The sequence below is a fragment of the Apus apus genome, chromosome 1 (assembly GCF_020740795.1).
Source record: "Apus apus isolate bApuApu2 chromosome 1, bApuApu2.pri.cur, whole genome shotgun sequence".
Classification (NCBI taxonomy): Eukaryota; Metazoa; Chordata; class Aves; order Apodiformes; family Apodidae; genus Apus; species Apus apus.
The window spans coordinates 23,650,278-23,673,199 of NC_067282.1; the positions used below are offsets into that span (position 1 = coordinate 23,650,278).

A 22,922-nucleotide genomic window follows, 5' to 3' on the forward strand; every position below is an offset into this window, starting at 1 on the left:
GGATACAGTCCTGTGCAAAGTGCTCTAAGTTATCCTACTTCACTGGGAGAGCTGGACTAGATGATCTCTAGAGGTCCCTTCCAACTCCAGCAATTCTGTGGTTCTGTGATCAACACATTTCAGACACATTTGAAGAGATACTTGTAGCTGCAAATCAGTGTATAAGGTCTTCCTGAACAGTTAAGAATACCCAAGACTAGGTTTACTAAACCTTTCCATTTAAAGATCTTGATTTTGGCTTCTTTAGACTAAAATTTTCTTTTAATCATGAGCCTGCCTTATGCTCCTGTTCATGCTGTAGGTCATCCATTTCTAAGATACAATTAGTCTACTGTATGTTGTCTCACTGTACGTTTTTAGGCTGCTTGATTGAGAAACTAGTGTTTCATTCTTTGAAACAAAAAACAGGAACCTCACAGCAAAAGTCCAAGAGTGACTCTAGCATCTGCCTCTGAAAATTTGTCTGAACTTGGCCAAGTTGTAAAATTTTGGAATGTCAGTCTGAGCAAACCACAGGAGACTTGGCAGAAAACATTCCCTCAGATTCAATCACTCCAGGTAGTTGCTCCTGGAGAGCTCTGTAGCTAAGTATGAGCTGGGACAGAGCTCAGGGTTATCATGTCCTGTACTGCTGTCAGCAGTCAAGGAGTGGAGAGGATGTCAACAAAGAGGTAAGAGGAATTGTAGCTGAAGAGCTAGAGGAAATTGAATGGAGATATAATCTCTGCAAGAAATCAGAACATACCAAGTCCTATGGGACACAAAGCTCAAGTGAGGAGAGATTTTGCAAAAAGCTGAGGGTGTATCTACAATGCAGACACAGCAGAGGCAGCCTCACACAGCAGAAATCCCAACAGCAACCTGTGGATTGCTAAACCACAGCTAAAAGCCAAACCTAGGAAATTAGAGACAAAACTTCATATTATTAGAAAAATGTTGGAGCCACAAAGTCAAGTGCTCAAACTTCACAAAGTCTAAGAATTGAAGTCACCAGTTTAATGCTAACTCAACCCTCCTCCCATTAGGCACTAGAGCAGTCTTAACCTCATCCACATTTGTCCTTCCCTAGGATACCATCTGATGATGGACAATGATCTAGTCGTGTATCAGAGCCACATACACAACTAAATCAGCTGCTGCAGGATTCCTGCTACATTTCTTGCAGATGCTGGGAGGCATGCAGGAAAGGGTGGGAGAGAGCACACAGTAAAAACACGTGTTTCTGAGACTATGTCAAGTAAATGGTGCCCCTGTGGTTCCATTCCTCTCTGTCTGGTTTTCAGCAAGTCTCTTGAAACAAAATCTGCCCAGGCTGCCAGGAATGGCAAGTTACTTATTCCCTGCATGCAGTACAATTAGCTCCTGGAGGCTGAATTGCACAAGTGCTGTGCAATAGGAACCATTGAGAGCCATAATTTTGATATTAAAGTAGAAAATTCAAGTTCTAACACTCATAGTTATTGATATTCCTGAGTTCAGCTTCACTGTGCCTCTGGTTCCTATCTGTAAAAGGGGAACGACATAATCTTACAGCTTCCAGGAATACAATTAAAACATTAATCGTACAAATACAGAAGACTCAGTACTCCTAAGCACCATGCTCATGAGTACTTGAGGGAATTTGTAATTCTGTGCTCAGTCCAGGGTTTGAGAAAGCCGCAGTACAGCAGGCTCTAGGTTAAGAAAAGAAGGCTCTGGGGAGACCTTATAGTGGCTTTCCAGTACCTGAAGGGGCTACAGGAAAGCTGGGGAGGGACTCTTCATCAGAGAGGGCAGTGATAGGGCAGGGGGTAATGGTTTTAAACTGAAAGAGGGCAGACTTAGGTTAGACATCAGGAAGAAATTCTTCACCATGAGGGTAGTAAGGCACTGGAACAGATTGCCTAGGAAGGTTGTAGAAGCCCCTTCCCTGGAGATGTTTAAGGCCAGGTTGGATGCAGCTTTGTGCAACTTGGTGTAATGTGAGGTGTCCCTGCTCATAACAGGAACCTGATGATCTTTAAGGTCCCTTCCAACCTTAACCAATCTGTGATTCTATGATAAACAGACTGAGGAATTGGAATCATTACTTAGTGCCCTGAAAAAGACAGAAAAGCTCTATGCAAAAAATGGGGATGTGTTCACATCATTAAAGACAATCCTAACTTCTGAGGAGGCTGCACGACAAGGCAGCAACAGGGATCCTTACTTCTGGAGTTTCCTGACTTTGAAGTACCAAGGTTCAAAGCTTAAATATATTCTTTGTGATTACTTTTTTTTAGTAAATAGTAACCGAAAGAACATCAGATAAAAGGTGCCACTTTTCACCTACATAGAATGAATGTAACAACTACAACTTGTGTTTTACTGTAACAGGTGATTGTGATTTGAGCAGGATCTCAGAATCACCTTAGGGTCATGACTTTTTAGAGACTGTTAAAAACAGAAGTCAAATTCCTAAAGAAATGGCTTTCAACAACAGCACAGTGGTCCAGTATTACACTAAACCAACAGTATTTTATATAACTTTTCAGACAAATAGATCCCCACTCCAACAAGGGAGTTAAAATTCTGGTACATATCCTGATCAGTTTGTGAATCCTAAATTAAAATATAAGCATGATGGGAACACAATGTAAACTACCTCTGCAAAAATTATAAGAAGCACAGAAAAACTAAGGTTGGCATTTTTGGCACTGTAATGGGCATGCTCATTGCTTAAAAAGCAAATCTCTTTCAGTGAATCAGAAGGAGTCACTAAGAGCTGCAGGGCACCATAGATCCATCCTGAATAAGAGACAGTGCAAAGCAGCTCTGTCCCAGGAACACACCAGGAGCCAGGCTGCTGCTCATCACCTCTGATGGAAAGGGCAAGGGAGGGAGGGAGCACACTGTAGCAGTCTTTTTATGCACAGCTTACTTTCCACAACAACCCAGCCTTGCTGTCTGCCTCTTTGAGAGCAGCCAAGCCAAGGTTCAGCTCCTTGCTCCAGCTTACACACTCGCTGCCCAACCGTGTACTGCTGCCCTCTGCTCTAGCACATGGACACTGGGGCAGAAACTCTGCCCAAGGAGCACTGGGAAAAGCCCTGAGCAACCTGCCCTGCTCCCAGGGCTGATCCTGCTCTGAGCTGGAGGCTGGACTAGAGACCTCCAAGCGTCTTATCCAACGCAAATAATTCTATAATTTCTATGAATTAAGCTGTCCTGTGCTTACTTTCTTTACTGGTGTATGTTGAGCAATGGGTGTCTGAAACGTGAAAGCAGACCAAAAGAGTAACTATTTAAGTGTCTTCAAAGCTATCATCACAATGAGGATTTAATTACAAGTCTTGATTTGGCTCGGTGGTTGGAATGTGACAGCACACTGATGGTTAAAACTGCATTTTGTTTTGTTCATTGCTCTTAAACACTAGTTACTAGTTACAGTGCTGCTCCGACTGGCAGTCAGGGTTGAACCACAATGTCAACTTTGAGGGAAAAGAAGGGAACTTGTACAACTATTGACCTGACTGGGATTGGATCCATTGCAATGGAGGACAAGCTGGTCTGGCAATCAGCGAATAATGGCACACTTAGATCAGCTTAAATTTCCTGCCTTCTCGTTAATGATACCTGGAAGAAGAGGCACAAGGAATATACACTGCAACTACAGGGGCTAGAGGAAAAAATAGAAGTAAAATGAAGGACAAAAATCCCAGAGACATAAAAGCATCTGAACAAGAGAATGTATCTGGAATCAACAGACGTTACTTGTGCACACATTTTGCCACGTGGTCAGATAACTCATTTAGTTACAGGGTATGTGTATCAGTGTCTCACCAGTGTATTATGAATAGCACTTAAATTAAGGCAGTGCATAAACCAAGACATTAGTATTCTATCCACCTTAAATAAAAAGTCTGACTCCATCAATTTTAATACCCAGTTGTTGTAAGAAGTTGGCTACAGCTTAGTGGCAGCCTGCCCAGGTCCTTTGCTCAATCAAGCAATAGTTGTCTTCGACCAAAAAAGAAAAAAATAGCCAACAGTATCCTTGCTGAATGTCTGCTGGCATCTGCTATTAATATAGGAATAAGTAGATTGCATGCAAAGACACAGTAATATTTTGTATAGCCATATACTAAAAAATTACCTGCTTTAGTAATTCATTATTGAAGCTACCCACTTCAGATTAATTTTTTAAAAAATTACCATGCAATTTTTAATTGTGTGTACATTAGAGCTAATGCGCTGTAGACGCAGTTGGGAGACCTATATAATAAACTAGCTCCATCTTATACAATACCAGCATGTCACAGTGCCCTAGGCAAGGTCACCAAACTCCTAACAATGCTGTAAGATGTGGCAGAGGAATCCATCTTTACAAATTAGCCTTCATTATACATGATTCTGCTCATAAATCTTGAGGTATTGTTTTCCAGATTAGTAACTCTACCTTGCACTTGCATATGCTCTCTAAATCTTTTATTTCATGAACTATTTTACAAATTAGCAGTATGTTTGCATGCATAAAGTGATGGTGCTGCTGTGACAGCAATACTTGAAATGTGTCCTGACCTACTGGAGCACCTGCCCTGCTCTGTATCCTTCTGGTCTTCACCTGGGGATGGTAAGACTGCAGAAGCTGGATTTTCCAGAGTAGTTAGGTGGAAAAAAACACTATAAAGGATTCTGAAATTAAGCAAACGATTTTTCTTTAGGAGTTGCAGTCCTCCTCACACACAAACCCTATGAGGAACCAACCTGCAACTGACTTAGAAAACTGATCAGACAAGCAGGTGAGCCCACTTCCCGGAGGCAACCTCAACCCTCTTGGTTTCTGAGATGCTCAGAAGGTGCCTCCGAGGTGGGGCTACCTCCAGGTCCAGCCCTGAGCCCGACTGCTTGTGGCACCGTCCCCACCGCGACCGCCCGGACTCAGGCAGGTGCTGCCTGCACGGGGCTGGGGGGGCCCGACCCGCCTGCACCCCGGGTCTCACCTGCAGCACGACCTGCCCGAAACTGCCACCCGCATCCCTGCCGGTGCTGAGGCGGCGCCGCGGAGCTCCCGTCCCGCCCAGCTTGAAGCCCCGAGGTCTCCGCGCGGCAGGTGCCCCCAGCCTCCTCGGGCCGTCCCCTCGCAGCGGGGACCCCCTGCGCCCCGGGGCCGGCACGTCCCCGAGGTCCAACCCAGGCGGACGCGGACAGGTAGCGGCACCGCGGCGCGACGGGACGGGACTGACCTGCGAGTCGCCGCTCCCGGACATTCCTCCACAGCAAGTCCCAGGCTTTGGCGGTGGAGTCCCGCAGCTGCTCGCTTAGCGACCTCCGGAGCTGCGCCTTGGCCGGGCAGCGCTGGCTGCTCATCCTCGGCGGCTCCGCATGCCGCTCCGGGCAGCCTCGCTTAGCGCCGGCTTCCCTGGCCGGGGACGGGCGGCAGCGGCCACATGGGGCCCCGGGGCAGCCCCGCAACGCGCGTCACCGCCGCTCCGGGCGGGCGGCCCCTGCCTTCACCTGAGCGCCGCCCGCCCCCGCCGGGCCAGGGGCAGCAGCGTGCGCCGGCCTCCCCAGCGCCCCGTCCCGCCGCCCTCCTCCCCGTCCCTCCCCCGCGCCCCAGCCCCCGCGGGGCGGGGAGGCTGCCCCGGGGTCCTGCCCGGCTCCTGCCCCGCAAGCCGCCGGCCCCGCCTGCGGGCCGCGGGGGCTGCGGCGCGGGTGTCACTCTCGCTGGTGCCCGTGAGGGGCAGGCGGTGGGATCATCTCCTCTTCTCTAACAAGCTCTTATGCTCCAAAAAGATTTCCAAACTAAACCCTAGCAGCTCTTTTTGTTGTTGTTGTTGTTGTTTTTTCCACTCACACATTTACAGATTAAAAGGAATCTCAATTCCTCCATCCCTAGACAAGCCAAAGAGCAACACCAGGGCCCTTATCCTATTTAGGAAACCATTTCTGGGTCTCTGCTTCCCCTGTAATCTGGGAATTACTGTTGTACCAGTGGCCCCTTCCCTATTCTGGCCACCCACAGAGTGGATGGTTCCCAGCACAACTGGCAGCAGAGTCCAGTAGCTGAGGACAACAGGGCCTTCAATTTATTTAGTCACAAATTACTTATTGCTTACTCTTTTTGCAGAGTACTTGTGATATCCAATGAAGAGGCTGATGTTCCTGACAGTGAGTGCCTTACACTGAAACAGCTGAATGCCCAGGCAGAGCAGTTATGTTAAACATTATTGATATCTCCATCTTGTTTAAATTAAAACTGTAACTGCAATGTCAGCAATGCCCGTAAGAGCTAACAGCAAATAAGCAGATGTATTCCATGTTACCACTCATTTTTAATAACGTTTTCTGCTTACACTCTGATGTGAATTTATTTTCCACTGTCCCTCATCATAAAAGGTTAATATTAAAAGATTCATCTTAAACTAACTCTACTTTATCTGGTAGAGTAGAGACAACACGCTTGTCCAGAACTCATGAAGATGTTGTATGTCACTCCTCCTCCTGCAATTCCAGCTACAGTGTCCTCCAAGTGACTGGACAAACTCTTACGAGAAAAGGGATGCCTTCCAGGGACGGATGTATCCGAGATCTGGAAGGTGGAACAGCATAATTATGTAAATACTCCCACAACCCATGATCCACAACAAACACCTGCTGATGTTAATGGGAGAAGAGAGGATTACAGTTCCTACAACCAGCTCCTCTTCCCAGTAAATCTGCTTCTGACCTCTGCCTCACTTTATTTAATCCCTCTCAACACAGCCATTACCACTAGCTATGATGTCTGTTTCCTGCCACAGGCTCCTATCTGCTGGGAGCCATGTAGAGATAAGAAATTATTATCTGACGTTATACTCAGCTTCCCTATAAAGAAGAACAGTGACACACAGTCTAGAGGTGAAATCATAACATCAGTTTTGAAGGTTTTGTATCATATTGCTGTGTCATTACCCACAAACACCGGTCTGTGACAGCCAGTACTGTAACCTTCAACAGTGCTCTTCTGGCAGCCACACTTGAATGCACCCTCTTGCTGTGTCCAGCCTGTCTGATCTCCCTTTCTTCAGTTGCTTTCTGTGACAGCCAGAACGTAGTGATACAACAAAAGATATTCTCTTCCCTTCTGTGTAATTTTTGAAGATGTTACTGTCTCAAAAATGTCCCTAGGCTTCCAGATTTATTGAAAACAGCTAATTAGCAATGAGATACTAGCAGCTGCCAATCTCACTGCAGGTTATTCAGGTAGACTCCAGTGATAGGGCTGTATTTCGTAAACAGCAGTAGAACTGAACTGGCAAGCCTAGACCAAACTCTGTGGCAGGCACTGACAAAAATATTACTAATTTCAGGTACTTTATTGTGGAAAACTAAATCCAGCAGCAGCAAGATCAGATACTGTACTTTTCTCCCCAAATAAAACAATGCAATCGAGTAATGAGGAAATATCTCATGCAGCAACTGGCCCATTCCTGTCTTCTGCCTTTAATCACAGTCAGCTGTTCAGGAGTTGGGTTACCAACACAGGTAATTTTGATGTATTGCACCTACTAGTAGCAGTTACAATAAGAGATGCTCTACACAGCCTGCTTGAAGAAAGGTATGTGTTGGGGATCATTCATGGGTCAAAGGTGTTTCACTTCCTTTTAGGAGTTAGAAAGCATGACTAAATGATAAAGTTTTGGTCTCCCTCCTCTCATTTTCATTTTCTAGTTAAGAGTGTAAGTAGCCAACTGATCAGTGCTCTTGTTTACAGCTTGAAACATCTTACATCCTAAACAAGACAGAGAACCTTTCTCGGAAAAAGAAAAGGAAAGAACATTTTCTACAGAAACAGCAGTTTTCCTGCTTGATACTTGCCATGCGAAAATGGTTCTGTGCAGAGTAATTGCAATAAAAGCATTGTATGTGACTAACAGAAAGGAGAAAAATTCCCAGTTGCCTTAAAAGAAGCTGAACTATGACGTTCGTTGTTTCTCATTGATAACAGAATATTGACAGGGATGAAAGTGCTATTTGTCAGTCTTAAAATACTGCAAGCATGTAAAATGTTGGGAGAAGATCTAATCTAATTACACCCGTCTTCTGATGCCATTGTGGCACAGAAGTCTGATGTTCTAATTATGTATTTAGCAATTTATAGTTCCTTCCAATCACCATGGTAATTAACACCAAGTTAATTGATACTACATAATAATCTGGCCCCTAGTTAGCAGTGTCATTTTAATTTGTTATAGATTCCATCATGCAGGCTGATCTAGTCCTAATAAAGCCACTGTAAAAAACTCCCATGCACCTGGTAAGAAAAGAATCAGGCCTAAAGAAAGAAAAAAATTACTACACCTTGGTTTGCCATTTGTAAACTACTCAAAAACACTGGCAAAAGTACAGCTTCTTTCCTCTTTTTCCTCTAGTCCTTACTTTTGGTAAGTCAGGTTTTTTGTTAGTTTAACCACTTCACAATATTTGTCTGCTTGTGAAAGAAAACACAGGATATGTCTTGCAGAGGAAAATGTGAGAAGAGTACATGCCGTTTAGTGGACACAAGCTCCTTACATTTGTATCTCTTATAAAAGCAGTATTAAAGAAAAAGAGAAAATCAATTAGTACTACGGGGCACTGATGTAGGCTGATGCTAACCAGTGCAATACCAAATTTTATAATACATCTAATTCTTCAGGAACTGACTGGAAATGAATGAAGTTTCTTGAAGTTTTTTATACTTGAAATAGTGTTGCTGTGCTTTTGTAGCTTCAAATAGCAGCTCAGACAGTCTAGATATAAATACATCAAGTAATATTTATAACTTTGGCAATGATCTCTTTGAGGGTCCTAGGGCTCTGGAATTTGTTTTCTGTCACAGACTAAATGTCCAGAGCATGATGTTGCAAGTCTGAATTTCCACTGGAAGGGAAGAAAAGATCTGAGGTTTTCCATTGCTTGTTTTCCTAGTAGACGGCAGTGAATTGCATACTAATTCTGTGGTTGAAGTTATGTGAAAAGCACCAAGGCCATATGAGTAGGTGTCCTCTTTGACATCTAAGTAAACAAACAAACATTTTGGATAGACAAAAATAAGAATCATTGTGAAGGAGGACAAAATGTTCCAGCTTGTTCCCTGGCATGCTCTCCTTGCTTGTTATTTACAGATGCAAATTATAATCATTTTAAGATAGCTTTAATGAGGATCAATTATAAAGCAGTTTCACGCTTTCTCAGTTTATCAAGAGATTGGCACCTATCTGTCGATCCTTCTCCATTTCAGCTTTCTGAAGCTCTGGGAAAGGATCACTCCACACTTTGCCAACAGCGGGGCGCTGCTGGCTTTCATTAGTTGGGACCAAATTCTTTCACTTTTGTTCACAGTGATTAATGCTGAAATAAACTGGACTTCTTACAGTATTCAATAAGCACACTCAGATACAGGCCACAGCAACAAAGTATCTGCTGTTTGACTGTGCTCCTTCACCCTTGCTGAAACTGGCATGGAGAAGATGGGAGGAAGTAAGCTTTTCTCTTGTTCACACAGAGAATGCTACTTTATTATTATTCTTATTAATAAACCGTATTATTAAAGCACTTACAATCAGAAACTGGATAGAGCAACAGTCCAATCTTTGCCCGCAGGAGATCACAAACTAAATATAAACCAAGTCACCAGAGCTAATTGGGGTGGGAAGGGTGGAGTACAAGAGAACAATATAACGATACTGGCCAGCATAGTAACTACTGGTGCTAGCACCCCAGAATTAGTTTCTGGAGGCACTAATGTGCACTGAATGAGCAAGAGGGTTTTCAAGGAGGTTAATGTGGTGTCTTTATATATTCAGACAACCAACTTCCAAGCATGAGCAGCAATTTTAGAGAAAGAAGGAAAATGCACATTTGAAAATGTACAGACAGACTGTGGGAATCAAGCTTTTAATATCGAACAATTGATATATAGGGGAGGGAAGGGCCTTCAGCTTAAAGCCAAGTAGCCTCCACTTGATGCAAAATAAAGGCAGGATGGACTGCAATGAAAAATGACAGCAGATAGCTGCCAGGGCGTTTGCATTTGCGATGCACTGAAGTAGGTTTTGTCTATCAAGGCAGAGTAAGTGAGAACAAAAATGAGATACTAAACATAGGATGAAAGTTTTTTCCTACAGCAACCATGAATTTTCGCTTGGAAAACTCTTTCTGACAAAAAGAAAATAAAAAGAAAAAAAAAAAGAAAAAGAAAAGAGTAACTTCTTACAGAATAAAAATTAGAGAAAACGTCCGTTTTTCTGGAAAATAACTGCCATTTTCCTGGTTTTAGTGTGGAACAGGATTTTCACATTCTGGACAACATTAACTTGGATATTTCTCTCCATCTCATATCCTAGTTGCATCTAGCTTTTGCAGAGTATTTTTTTAATAACTCCTCTACTTCTCCTATCTTGTCTCCTTATCTCAGCCTAATTTGTCCCAGGAGAATTATGATCTCCAGGTGAAGGCCCTGCATGACAGGTCAGAGGGTGCTCTGCTCTTTAAGAATGCTGAAAAAGGACAGGGAGGTAACTGCAGCACGAATGATTACTGGATGGATTACTGTCTGAATAAACAGAGCGCTTCTACTGAACAGTAAACAACAAAGCTGATACTCAGCTGAAATTCTCAAGAGCTGCAGCCATGAAAACCCTTGCCCATTTCTCACATAGCAGAGGAGAAGAATGAACAAAACAAATCGAGTGCCAATAAACTTTCACTTCCTTTTGTAAGATGCTCTGTGGACGTCTTTAAAATATAGTATATTGCAGACATGAAAATTTGAGTTTGGCAAAGCCAGTCACTGTAGAAATAGCCAAATCTTCAATGATTAAGCACTTGGGAAAGTGGAATATATTTTATGTGTGTAGATACAGTATTTTTTTTATTGGATCAGAGCTTGAAATTTTGAGGCGATTAATGCCCTTGAGAAAGTGAGCAGCTATGATGAAACAAGAAATGTCTCAGCACAGAATACTGCCCCTGTTCTTCTCATTCCAGCTTCTGATTTTCTCCCTCTTTTTTAGTACTTGACAAAAAATATTATTCTAAATTACATCTTTCTTTGCTCTCAAAGTGCTCATTTCCTTAATATTGTATAGGGACCTTGTCTAAACCAAGAGTATTTTTTTTCCAAACTTCCAACTGTTATTGCCATCACATTAGAAATAATTGGAACATTTGTGTAAAAAAGCCTTGAAGCAGTCAGGAGCAGCAATTTAGCACACACTATATCTGGATATTGTCTTAGAGACCTGGGAACTGCTTATTTATTTATTTATTTATTTATTAACTCTTCTGGATTACCCAGGAAAACACAATCAATCCTGACAACAGGATCTAACAACAATGCCACAGTATTGTTCCCCAAACCACTTTAAAAGTAAGAAGTTTCTTCAGATACACACATGCTCATGCACACACACCTTCCCAGTAAGCAGGCTACGGACTAATGGGGGCATATTGCCAAGTAACAATATATTGCAAGCTATGGATTTTTACAGAGCTTCTTTCTTTACTGGTCACACAGCTACTATTTTAATTTATTTAACAGATTTTAAAAATACACAGTGAATAGAATTGAAATGCAATGCTACTAATGGTTTTGGACAGGAAATAAAAAATGTCATGGCCAATTGCAATATAGAGGATAGAATTTCAGGTAGGCAGATTGTAACAAGCAGAATAAAAATTTGGCTAAGGCCCAAGTCAACCTCTATTAATCTAAACAGTTCTACAGGAGCTATTAAGACTGTTTTTTTTTTTTTTTCTCTTTATTCTGGAGTAAAGAATGGCCAGTTGGCTGTTCACAGTATTGTCAGAATCTCATTTGAAGTGAAGGTTGGTTACGATTCGATTGTAAGCATAATTTCCCACAGCCCCCTTGGGAAAGTTTCCCAGCCAGCTCCAAGCCTGCCTGGGCCCACCCCATCACCCAGCTCTGGCATTACAGAACTCCTCGCTCCAGCAGGCTAAGTGGTACGTTCCTGCTAGTATGAAGCAGCTTAAGCTTAAGGAAGAATGCTTGTTTCATGACATTTACATATCTGGGTATTCCCACTGAGAAGCAGGATATTCATGCTGTGAGGAAAGGGCTGGACTAGGTGGACCTGCAGCCCTTTCTATCAAAAAATGTCTCTGTTTCTGTGAGAACATTTTGGTAGCATCAGGCAGCACCTGTATTCCATTAACTCCAAAAGCATTTCAGTGTTTACAGTAACCAGGAAATGTCAATGTCTGTGTTATATTAACAAGTCAGCAGTAACAACTGCAGTTTCAATTTTTAGAGCTGTGCAGAGAATGGTTTACTATCAGTCGCTGAAAGTTTTACTTTTTTTGGTTGAAACATGAATAGGCCTGTAGTGCTGCCCTTGAAAACATTACAGAGAGCTTAGGAGAAAAAAAAAGAGTTACCAAAAGAAGTCCAATATTCCTTCAGTAATGGCTTCACATATTTAGGTAGGCAAAAGCATAGCTGTGAAGTGCTAGTCTAAAAAATACTTGTGACACTAAATTTGTAGCTTCTTCACCTTAGTTTTGCTTAAACTCTTCATGCCTTTTGCATTTAAGCTGGAGAGGGGTTGCACAGTAGCATAATTGTATTCGAGATTTAGTAGCTTGGAAAAGTATTTTTATGTGGACTATATTACATTTATGCACAGAGAGGTGAGCTATAAGGTGTCACTGAAGAGTAGGCAGCAGACTTTATGAAAACACTGGTGGGATGCTGTTTAATTATAGTTTATGTAAAAGAATTTGACTGTGAGAAATTAAATTGTCCAACATGCAAAGCATAACTTATTGTGGTCTTCTAAATAGACTGCAGCTTCTGCAAGTAAGAGGCAAAATATCTGTGCTATGTGCCCATTTTTCTCTTCACAGAATCAAATTTTAATAGTGACATTCAGTTACAATTATATAAATAGTAATACCAAACAACATGGGAGAAAGCTAGAAAATATAAAGATATTTTCTTTTCTCTTTTGTGACTGGAGGCATTACTTGGGACAACTGAATTCCCAATAAAGGTGATAGCAGGGACTGCTTGAGGAGGTGTTTCCCCATCACCTGCTTCTGTGTACAGGGATGTGACCCGCATGAGGACAGAGGCCACAGCCACTGCTCTCCCTGATATTCCACCACTTGCTTTCTAGAAAGGGCTATCTTTTTTATGTAGTGTGACTTGAAAAGTTGATCCCAGAAAGAGAAGCGCAGGATTCACCTCCCCCTTGTAGTCCCTTGGGGCACTGTATTCTAGCTGACCTGACCCACCCTCTTATTAGATGCTTTTTTGAAACTGCACATACAGGATTCCCCTTGACTTCCATTAAAGTGCCATGCAAATGAAGGAGATGTCTTCAGGAGTGTTCAAGAAGACAAGAAAAAGTTGTTACTTTGCTTGTATGTATTACTGATTCCAAAGTTTATTTTCAGTGGTGCAATGATTTCTAGTGAAATTAGTTCCTAGGATGATGTCAGAACACTTTTATGGTGCTGCAGATACAGGTGTTGCTTATACTGTTTACGTACACTACTGTCATGCAGACTCACTTCAACAGCTTTTTGTCATCTTGTGCTGACATAAATCTGCTCAGTAGTAATCACTTGACATGGTTCTACATTTCAGTGAGCTTTTTAATAGTTTACATTACAAAACCTCATGTAAGTTTCTAGGAGAGTATGTGCTAAAAAGATTGTAACTCAGCAGGATCTTACGCAGTGTTAAGTTTTTGAGACAGATGATCAGTAAAATTACATGACAGAGAATATTTATACTAAGTAACCCTTGATGTTAATTTGATCAAACTTATCAGATACATAGTTTCAGAGTTCAGGCCTTAAAATATTTTAGTGAATGCAATTGCTCAAGGTAAAAAAGGGTAAGCAGTAAATATGAAAACCAAAAACCTAGTCTTATGCTTCAAATTAGAGGTTATTCCGAGTTTCTATTCAGAAATGTTTCTAAGTGGTTTTGCAGTCATCTAACACAGTTTATTGCTGTCAGTCAAGTCATAAGGAATACTATTTCATCTGGAAAACATTATCTTCCTTTAGGACTTAACCAGATTGGGTTTTATCTTCCTCTGTCCTGTCCTATAGCTCATCTCTCGTAGCCAGGCAGGATAAATGCACAGTTGGTTGTATGTACTACTAAAAATTAACAGTAGCATCTTACTCTACTTTGTACAGGCAGAAACTGCCCTTTAAATGCAGAACTGATGAAATTTAAGGTCTTCTCAATAAACACCAGGGACAGCCTCCCTTCCTACAAGAGAACTGCTCTAATATTTCTTTAAAAATCCCCACGATTTAGACCAAACACTAGTGACAATCTCACATGAATGGTGAAATTCCTGAGTTGGTAAACTATTAGAAAAAAAAATTCCCATGTGCTTCACTGCAAGATTTCATTCAGTGTGGGTACTTCCCCTTCCTTGTTCACTCACACAGTACATAAAGCTCTCAGTTTCTTGCTGATTTGATGATCCTCATTAATTTGGAAAACAGATTCCAGATCATAAGGCTGCTACTTGTTCTGCATCTTACATTCATTGGCTATCCCTATGACTTAAACATCAGCAGGAATTTAATGCCACAACATTTTTTTTCATAAGTTCTTTAAGTAAAATGATTGTATCTTCCCTGCACATCATCCTTCACCAGCTTCTCTGAGTGTTTCTTTTTGTAGATAGTTTTGTAATGTCAAAGACACTGGAAGCCACTGTGATATAGTACCCTGAATTTATATGATGACATTATAATAACATCAATACTGTTCTTTATGGTTCATATAAATTAGCATTTTATTTGCTTTCACATCTAGCGCTGCAAATTGAACAGCTGTTTTTGCTGAGCTGTTTTAATTAAGCTGTCCATAATGTTGCCTAGGTATTCTTCTGAACTGGTAACACTTCATTAAGTATGCACTATCAGATCATTCCTGAGCATTACCTCACACTCAGGTAAACTGAAATACTATCTGCTTTGAGGTTGTCAAATATACCTTGCTTTGGTGATCTGAATTTGGGTCTGAGAAACCTTTCTGATCTTTAGTACCCTAGAAAATACTGTTTGCTACAGATTTTGCCATCTGTTCGCTCACTTGTCAAGATAACGAAGCTTTAAATGATACTTGTCCTATTAAAAATCTTTTAGGCAACCTATTACTAGCCTCTCTTCATTGCAAAAACTGACAACTTTAATTTGGGTGTCTCTGTATCTTTTATAAAGTTTATGTTCCATGACCAAAATCTCCTTCCCACACTGATTTCTCATGTTATTTCCTCTCTGCTTTGAAGATCTCTGGAATATTAGTTTGGGAAGCCTAGATAAGTTTTATCTCTCCCTGTTTTCCTGTGCAAAAGCTGTTTCACTTTCCTTTTACAAAGCCATACTGGATCCTAAATCTGTATTCTTATCTGGGCTCATTATAGCTTTCTTTGTTGTGTTGTGGTTGGTTGTTTTTTTTTCAGAAATATATATGATAATTAATACAGGAAGCTGTAATTATTGTCATTACCCACAATGACTTCTTTTCATCTTTAAATATGGGCATCATTCTAGCTGCCTTGGACAGCTGAACCTGATGAGTGTATTCCAACACTTCCACTTTTAACTCAGTTTCTGGCAGTGCTTCATCTCTTATTTGAAAAGAGGACTCCAGAATGCACTCACATCCTGGCATTAAGTCTGGAAATACTCTGCCTAGGCACAAAAAATTAATGATTTTTAAAAGTATGCCCCTAAATATAACACCCTAAGTAGCTGTCTGATTTTCAGAAGTGGTTACCACACATCAGTCACTTCTGAAATCCTTTCTGAAAATCAGGTGATTTATCTAAAGGCCCAAACAGGAATCTGCAAGTTCAGCTTTTGGTTCTCAGTTTTTAAACTTTGCTTCTTAGTACCCAGAAAGTTGGCTAATCCTCAGCCAATCAAGGAGACATAACCCATGGGTGTGTAACCAGACTGTAAAGTGGCAGTGCCTTTGAGAGCCAACTGAATAGTGAATGGAAATGGAGGAAAACTAAAACTGGATTTTGCAAAGAAGGAAATGGAGAGAAAATAAACAGAGATAGAGAAGTCCAGAAAACTCTAAGAGACAAAACCAGTAGGTAGGAAATGTGTGTGTTGTAGAGAAGCATGCAATGCAATGAACAAAGTGCTCTGGATACACTGTCGGCTGTTTGCCCTGCTAGCAAACCCTTAGCCCTACCCCAGGTTAACTGGATTAACTAAGGTTAAAATACCTTAAATATGCTTGTTTTTACACTTCATTCATTTTTACTTCATCTGTGAATCAGAAACGAGAATAAATTTCAAAAGCAATAGGTGTAAGATTCCTATTCCTTGAATTTTAGGCACCCATTGTTAAAAGAGAACTGAAGGAGGTGCAGAGCTGGGAGGGAGAGGGCTGTCCCTCAGAGGATAACTCATTCCACCCAAAACCAGCTGCCCAGAAGAGGTGCTACAGCAGATCTGTGAAGGGGGACTTGCTCCAGCTGAAGATGATCTTACGCACTGCAAGTGTTTCTCTCCCCCCATTGACAGAAACGTGCTTATAGAGCCACACCAGACTGTAGGGAAAGCTAGAGGTATCAGCTCCATCTCACTGTTTCAGTAGAATTTTAATGGGATTTCAGTATTCAACCATTGTAGATTCATTGGAAAATCCCAGGTTGAGTATTTTTCAGTTTCATTCTAGTATTTTAAGGTCTCTGGCAGATTTAAAAGCACAGCCCTCATGATTCCTAACAGAATTTGTGTTCTGAAATCCTATTAATTTTTTTTTCTCTCCCTCTCTTAATATGGGCTACCTTTTGATATGGAAAGACTGGAATTGTTTTGCTGCTGAATAACAACTTTTCTCTTGCAGCACCAGCTGTAAAACATGAGCACCTTGTTGGATCACACTCCAGAAATCTGAAATGGGAATCCTGCCAAAGCTTAAGGCTTCCTTTCTCTTTTGATTGTCACATTGTTCTTGCTTCTGTTAGTATCACATTCCTCCCACTTGTGCTTTTTAGACACCTACGGTCAAATTCATTCCTAGTGCAACTGCACTGAACTCAGTGGAGCTGCAACAGCAGCGAATTTGTCTCAGTATGTCTGTAAATTAACCGGTCATTTAAGCTGGAGAGTGACATTGATAAGCAATAACAGCACAGGGGTGGTGAAAGGAAGATATCTCCAAGTTAGTTTTGGACAGTTGACACTAACTCCGTTGTCAGATAAGTCTTACTGACTGTGGGAAAAGCTGAGTGGGAAAAGTCACACTCACTGCCTGCTATCCTTAGGAGGAAAACAGATTTGGAATGCAGAGGAAATCTTGACATTATCTATTCCCTCAACCCTTACCAGCCAGGCAATCAAAATCACTAGCTGAGTATCAGCTGTCTCTGTTCCTGGTCCAAACAAATGTGCTTTCTTGACAAAGTTTTTGCCCACAGGAGAGGAGGCAAAGAAAAGAAAAGAGCCTAAAGTGGATGTGGGGGAGTGTTTCCTGCCAAAAAATGGGAGCTGCTTTTCTGTAACATCTAAAAGGATAATGATGAAATAAGCCTAGTGCTGCAGACAGAGGCAGCTCTGTGGTTTCCAAAGGACAGCAAGGCATACCTGACATCCCAGCAGCCCTACACAACAGAGCTCCTGTACTTCATCACTCCACTTGGCCTCTGTTGACATTACCAAGGACAGTGTGCTACAGACTTCAGTAAAAGAAAGATCAAACCCAAGGGAACAAAATCACTGGAAAGGAATTCTCTGGGCCCAACCAAATTGTGTTGTGTAATAATAAAATGAAGCCATTGCAAATGAACACTTGGACATCAAAGGTATTTCCTCCTCAGTGCTCATAAGACACAGGGTTTATCAAGGTCTAAGGAAGCACAACATATTACACTTACATCACTGTTCCATATACACATCACAGCAAATTAGAGACACTCATGTATTTCTCTTACTTAGTATTACCTAGAAAGGTTGGACCAGATGACCCTTGAGGTCCCTTCCAACCTGGCACCCTATGATCTATGATTCTTTCTGCACACAGTTACTTACCTATGTGTAACCTAGTACTCTGGATATCATCACTATATGGTTGTTGCTATGCTTTAAAAATTCCACAGCTGTGGGGCCATAGCAGAGGAGTGCAGCAACAAAAGCAACAAATGCAAAGGTGTGTTTTAAGTTACTTTACTGAATATTTTGAGATCTCCAATACTTCATCTAGCCATTGAGTGTATCACACCAGTTCTGTCTGTCCTACAAATAGGTGAAAATACATAGCAGACGTTCATTTTAAATTTGGAAACTCATCGTACATTTTTGTAATCAAACAAGAGTCCAGAAACCTGCAAATTGAAGATTTCAACAATGTATTGGTGAGTAGACAAGAAAGAGTGTGAAAAGCAGGGATAACTTTATGTAATACATATTTATAAAACTGATGCCAGTATCAGCAGCCTGCTAGTGATGCCAAAGTACCTATGGCCTTGTGCCTGCTTTGCCTACTAACCGACCCTGGAAATCCAAACTAGCAGCTTTTCATGATGGAGACCTGGCATGGATGGTAGGCTGCTATTGCTGGGAAAGGCTGTAAGACCATTCAGTTATGAGACAATGCAATTATTTCTTTCCATATTCCCTCTCCACTGCTTTGGGAAGCAGGCACAGAAGAAATAGTTCTTCAAGTCTCTCCCTTCTATTTCTGCACCCCAGGTTCCTCTGTCTTTGACAGGAGTGGACCACCAACACCCTGGGCCTTAACCACTCCATCTCTGATTTTTCTCTGGTATTTTGCACTAGCAAGCCCTGCCCTGTTGCTGGCTGAGACAGTGATAACAGCTCAGATGAGTGCCCTGGCACACATGAGCAGGGACAGAGGTTCTCTGAACAACCACAATAAGCATCTCCTGGTGCATTTACTATTATTTTAAAATCATAAATCACTTAATTAGCAATCCAAGTTGTAGTTTTCAGACTTTGCTAAAGGAACTATGTACATTTTATGAAATATAACGTTCCCAAGCTTTCTGTTTCCTCAGCTGTTTGAGAATTTGTTTGATTCTGAAATCCTGTGAAAAGTGGAAGGTATTTTTTTACTTTACAAATATAAATGATTTATATACAGCCATAAATGCATCATTAAGAGACTAATCCTACCCCCAACAAGCTTCCAGTGACTGCAATGGGCAAAAAATTAGATTCTACAAAGAAGGAATCCTTAATATTCTACAGGATAAAACTGTAGAATTCCATGCTAGAATCAGTTTACTTCTCAGAATTAAGGCAATTTTAAAATAAATTGATAATTATGGTCTTGAAAACCATTCAATTAATCTAATAACTTCAGTGATACAGATAGGCATTTTTCTGACTTTTAAAAGCAAGCTTTACTCACTAGCCAGTCTTATCTTAGTGTTAACTACATAGCATATGTAATCATATATTGCAATAAGGATGGAATTTAAAGTGAAGAGAAATATACCCCTGGTAAGCTAAACATTCCATAAAATGCCAGTTACTTCTGAGAGATACATAACTACATCTGTAACTGTTCAGGTAATTAAAAAAGCACTAGCAGTTGTAGTTCATTGAATAAATGAATTTTTAATCAACTTTGCTTACAAGTAGTTTCAGCATTTCTTTTTACATTTCCATGTAGAAGTCAAGCAAACCAAATTTTAAACATTGCATACTTTACTGTCTGTCCTTCTTATTAATAAATTAGCAGCTAATACTAAAAATCTGCATGGCAATCATCAGGCAGACCTATGCCTTGCAGAGAATGTGCTGGGCAACTTCTTGACTATTTAATCAATCATATTGCTTAATTTTAAACTATCATTGCATTGGTGCTTAAGTTAACTCTGATGTAAACCCATTAGTTTTCACAATAATCACTCCAGGGAAAAATCTCTCCTTTCGCTTTAAAAGAAATTGGCCTGCAATACCTACTAGCTTCACATAACAGAGTCTTTGGGAACCAAGAAAAATTCCAGGGTAGGTATGTACCTAATATAAACAAATTTCAAATGAAAGCCTAAAGCCATTCCCTTCTCAGTCCCCATGTCACAACCCAACACTTCACCAAGGCTGGAATAGCATTTTCAGATCTACTTCATAATACTCATATATAAAGCAACTTTCTGGCCATCTGTTTTCCTTACCTTGCCTTTCTTATTGCTCTGCCTTCATAAAGACACAGAGCCAAAATCACAGCTGACAAATCATAGAATCATGACATAATTCTCATTATATGCAACAGAATTGTTTATACATGGGATGGCTTTGAAATCTCTTTTGCATTCATATGCAGCTCTCCAGCCTCCTATTGCTGCACTTCAGCTGTGGCTTGATAGCATGGTGGTAATTACTAATTTGTTTTTGCCTTGTGCTGGGAACTCAATAAAAACCAGCATCTCTATGTGCATTTCTGTCATAGCAACTTGCTGGCCTGGTTGGAATCTAATACAGAGAACAGGAAGGGCAGAGACTGGATGGTTTTTTGTTGAAAAGCTTGCTAAAGCAACTCTCCCGTTTCTTGGGAAGGTGCCCCTGTAGTTGACGTTGACACTACACAGCTCTTTGTCCTCCTCTAGTGGTCCCATTATATTTAGGGAGAGGCTTATGCAGTGATTACTTCCTTCAAGTTAATGTGGTTATTACTCAACTGGGAGGTGTTGAGGCTTGTGCCTGGACATCCTGCCTTCAATCCTAACATGAGCAACAGTAAAGGGCTTCATCTCTCTGGTGCTCATGGAAGTGGAAACTGGTATCTCTGACCATAGCCAGTCACAGCCACACAGACTGTCTCTTTGTGCCATGGTCATCCCCTCTGAGAGGAGGTGGCACCACAGCAGGTTGTTCCATAGCATGAAACAGTGGGATGGTCTGACTACAGTCCCGCAAAAGGTCCAATGTTGCAAAAGGTCGGAAGCTGTCTGCTTTGTTTGGCAGCTTTATTGCCCCAAATAACATTCTATAAGCAGACGTTTGGCCAGAAGCATTCCTCTGTGCTTGCCTATTGCCTGCCTGACTTGCAAACAAAGGAACAGCACAGAATATCTCTTGTGCCCTGAGCCTTTCAGAGAGGAACTACGTGTCACTTCAATACAGCACAAAAACTCCAAAGTTACTCCTTAGGAATTGATCCTAAATAGTTAAAATAGCAAAAACGGAACCTATAGAATTTTTACATGAGGGAAATGTTTTCTAATGGGAAACAGTAAAATTGCTAGAACTGCCACCCATTAGAAGTGCTTTCTGTGAAAATAAAATGCTCCTACTATATAGCTCATCCTTCCATGTGTGTGTCTCTTTCTCAGAGCTGTAATGCTTAGTTAGCTTTATAAAACACTAAAGATTTATTTTGCTGCTTGCATATTTTCATGTCTAGCCTTCAAACTTTTGAAGTTATACCTTGCCCGGGAAATAAAATATAAGGACGTGGCTTCTATTCCAGCTATCAGAGAGGTCTGAGGGAAAGATCTAATTGAAACAGCAACCAGATATGCTAGATGTTTTTTATTATTCAGTGACAATTTTCCAGGCATTTTTTTACTTTTGGAATAAATGTTAAATGCCAAAATGTGCCCTCTGCCATATCTCTTGGAAAATCCAGTTTAAAAAAACTTTGTTGCTCAGCTGCAATGGAGCTGAGTATGGTTGTTTGTCCACAAGCTTCGCCAGACATTTGTTCAGTCACAGAATAAAATGACTTGAGAATCCTACAGCTCCATGTCTTACCTTAGTTGCTGGAAACCAACACCCCCTAATTCCAATAGAGGGGAAAACTTTAGAGCAATTTATCAGTTTGCATTAGATTGCCATTTGCAGCAAGGTTCCTGTCACATCTCAAGAGCAGTCACAAACTCAAGCTCATCTATCAGCTGTGTGGTGTTCAGCTCTCCTTAGGAGTCCAAACTGTAGGCAAAAATTAGTTAGAAAAAATGAATTCTGAAAGCACCTATATTTTGTACAATTGTTGACTAGATATTATTTTTAACATTTACAAGCTCTAGTCTTTTCAATATTTTTCTTTCTTATTAAAAAAGTTGACTGAAAATCAAACTTACAGAAAGAACTACAGAGCAGGGAAACCGAGGAAGATATTTAGAGTGACACTGAGTATTAGTATGTGTATAAAGTGTCTTTATACATTACTGCTTCATTGTTCAGAGTATTCCTTAATAGATCAAGCTTTTGTCTAGAATTCACATACTAAAACAGTAAACATATGTATGTTTAATCTACAGCTGGTTGGTTTTTTTGTTGTTGTTGGTTTTTTTGTTTGTTTTTAGAAACAGCAATATCTTGAGATATATATAGTAAGGGTTCTCATTTTCTCCTTGCTTTTGAGAGCTGAGGATCACAGTTTGCCCTCAGCTGCTCTAATACATCAGGAGGAGCCGAGTAGCAAAGATTGGCCTTTTCAGAAGAACAAAGAAGGAGTTTGTTCTACCATTTCTGATTATGAAAGGAACATACAGGCAGGAAGAGGCAATCTCACTGCCTAATTTTGGGAGCCAAACTGGCACCGCACAGGAGACAGAACAGGAACCAAATGAAAGGACCCTCTGATACACTGACTGCAGGACAAGCACCCAGTCTACCTACTTTCTAATTTGGGTAATACAAAGCTTAAAGAGTTAACGGGCCAAGGCCACCAAACAGCTGGATTTATTCACTAGTTTACTTTCACTATACCACTGCTGAGGAGAACAGCCTGTTCACTTCTCAGTCCAAAGTAAGCATCTCCACTTTGTGTTGGAAACATGTCAAAGTGACCCCACTCTGCTTTCTAGTAAATGCACGGGATCATTTGACTAGGATGTTTTATTTTCCCCAGTTATTTAAGGTCAGGTTCTCATCTTGGGTAAACTCTTGTAGCTGGAGTAATGACAGCATGAGCCACGAGTACTACCAAGGTCTTGGGAGGGACCTCAGAA

At 41.0% G+C, this 22,922-nt stretch overlaps 1 protein-coding gene across 3 annotated transcripts in view; it reads right to left on the reverse strand.

Annotated features, from left to right (window-relative positions):
* Window positions 1-22,922, reverse strand: part of STARD13 (StAR related lipid transfer domain containing 13) — a 303,125-nt gene that overhangs the window by 140,062 nt on the left and 140,141 nt on the right. Inside the window, exon 1 of one of the 3 annotated variants that reach the window (XM_051630205.1) lies at window positions 5,205-5,294. The exons of the other annotated variants lie outside the window; for them this stretch is intronic. The gene's annotated coding sequence lies outside the window, so the exon portion shown is untranslated. Of the gene's footprint in view, window positions 1-5,204; window positions 5,295-22,922 lie in introns of those variants that run through there. 3 annotated transcript variants of the gene reach the window in all.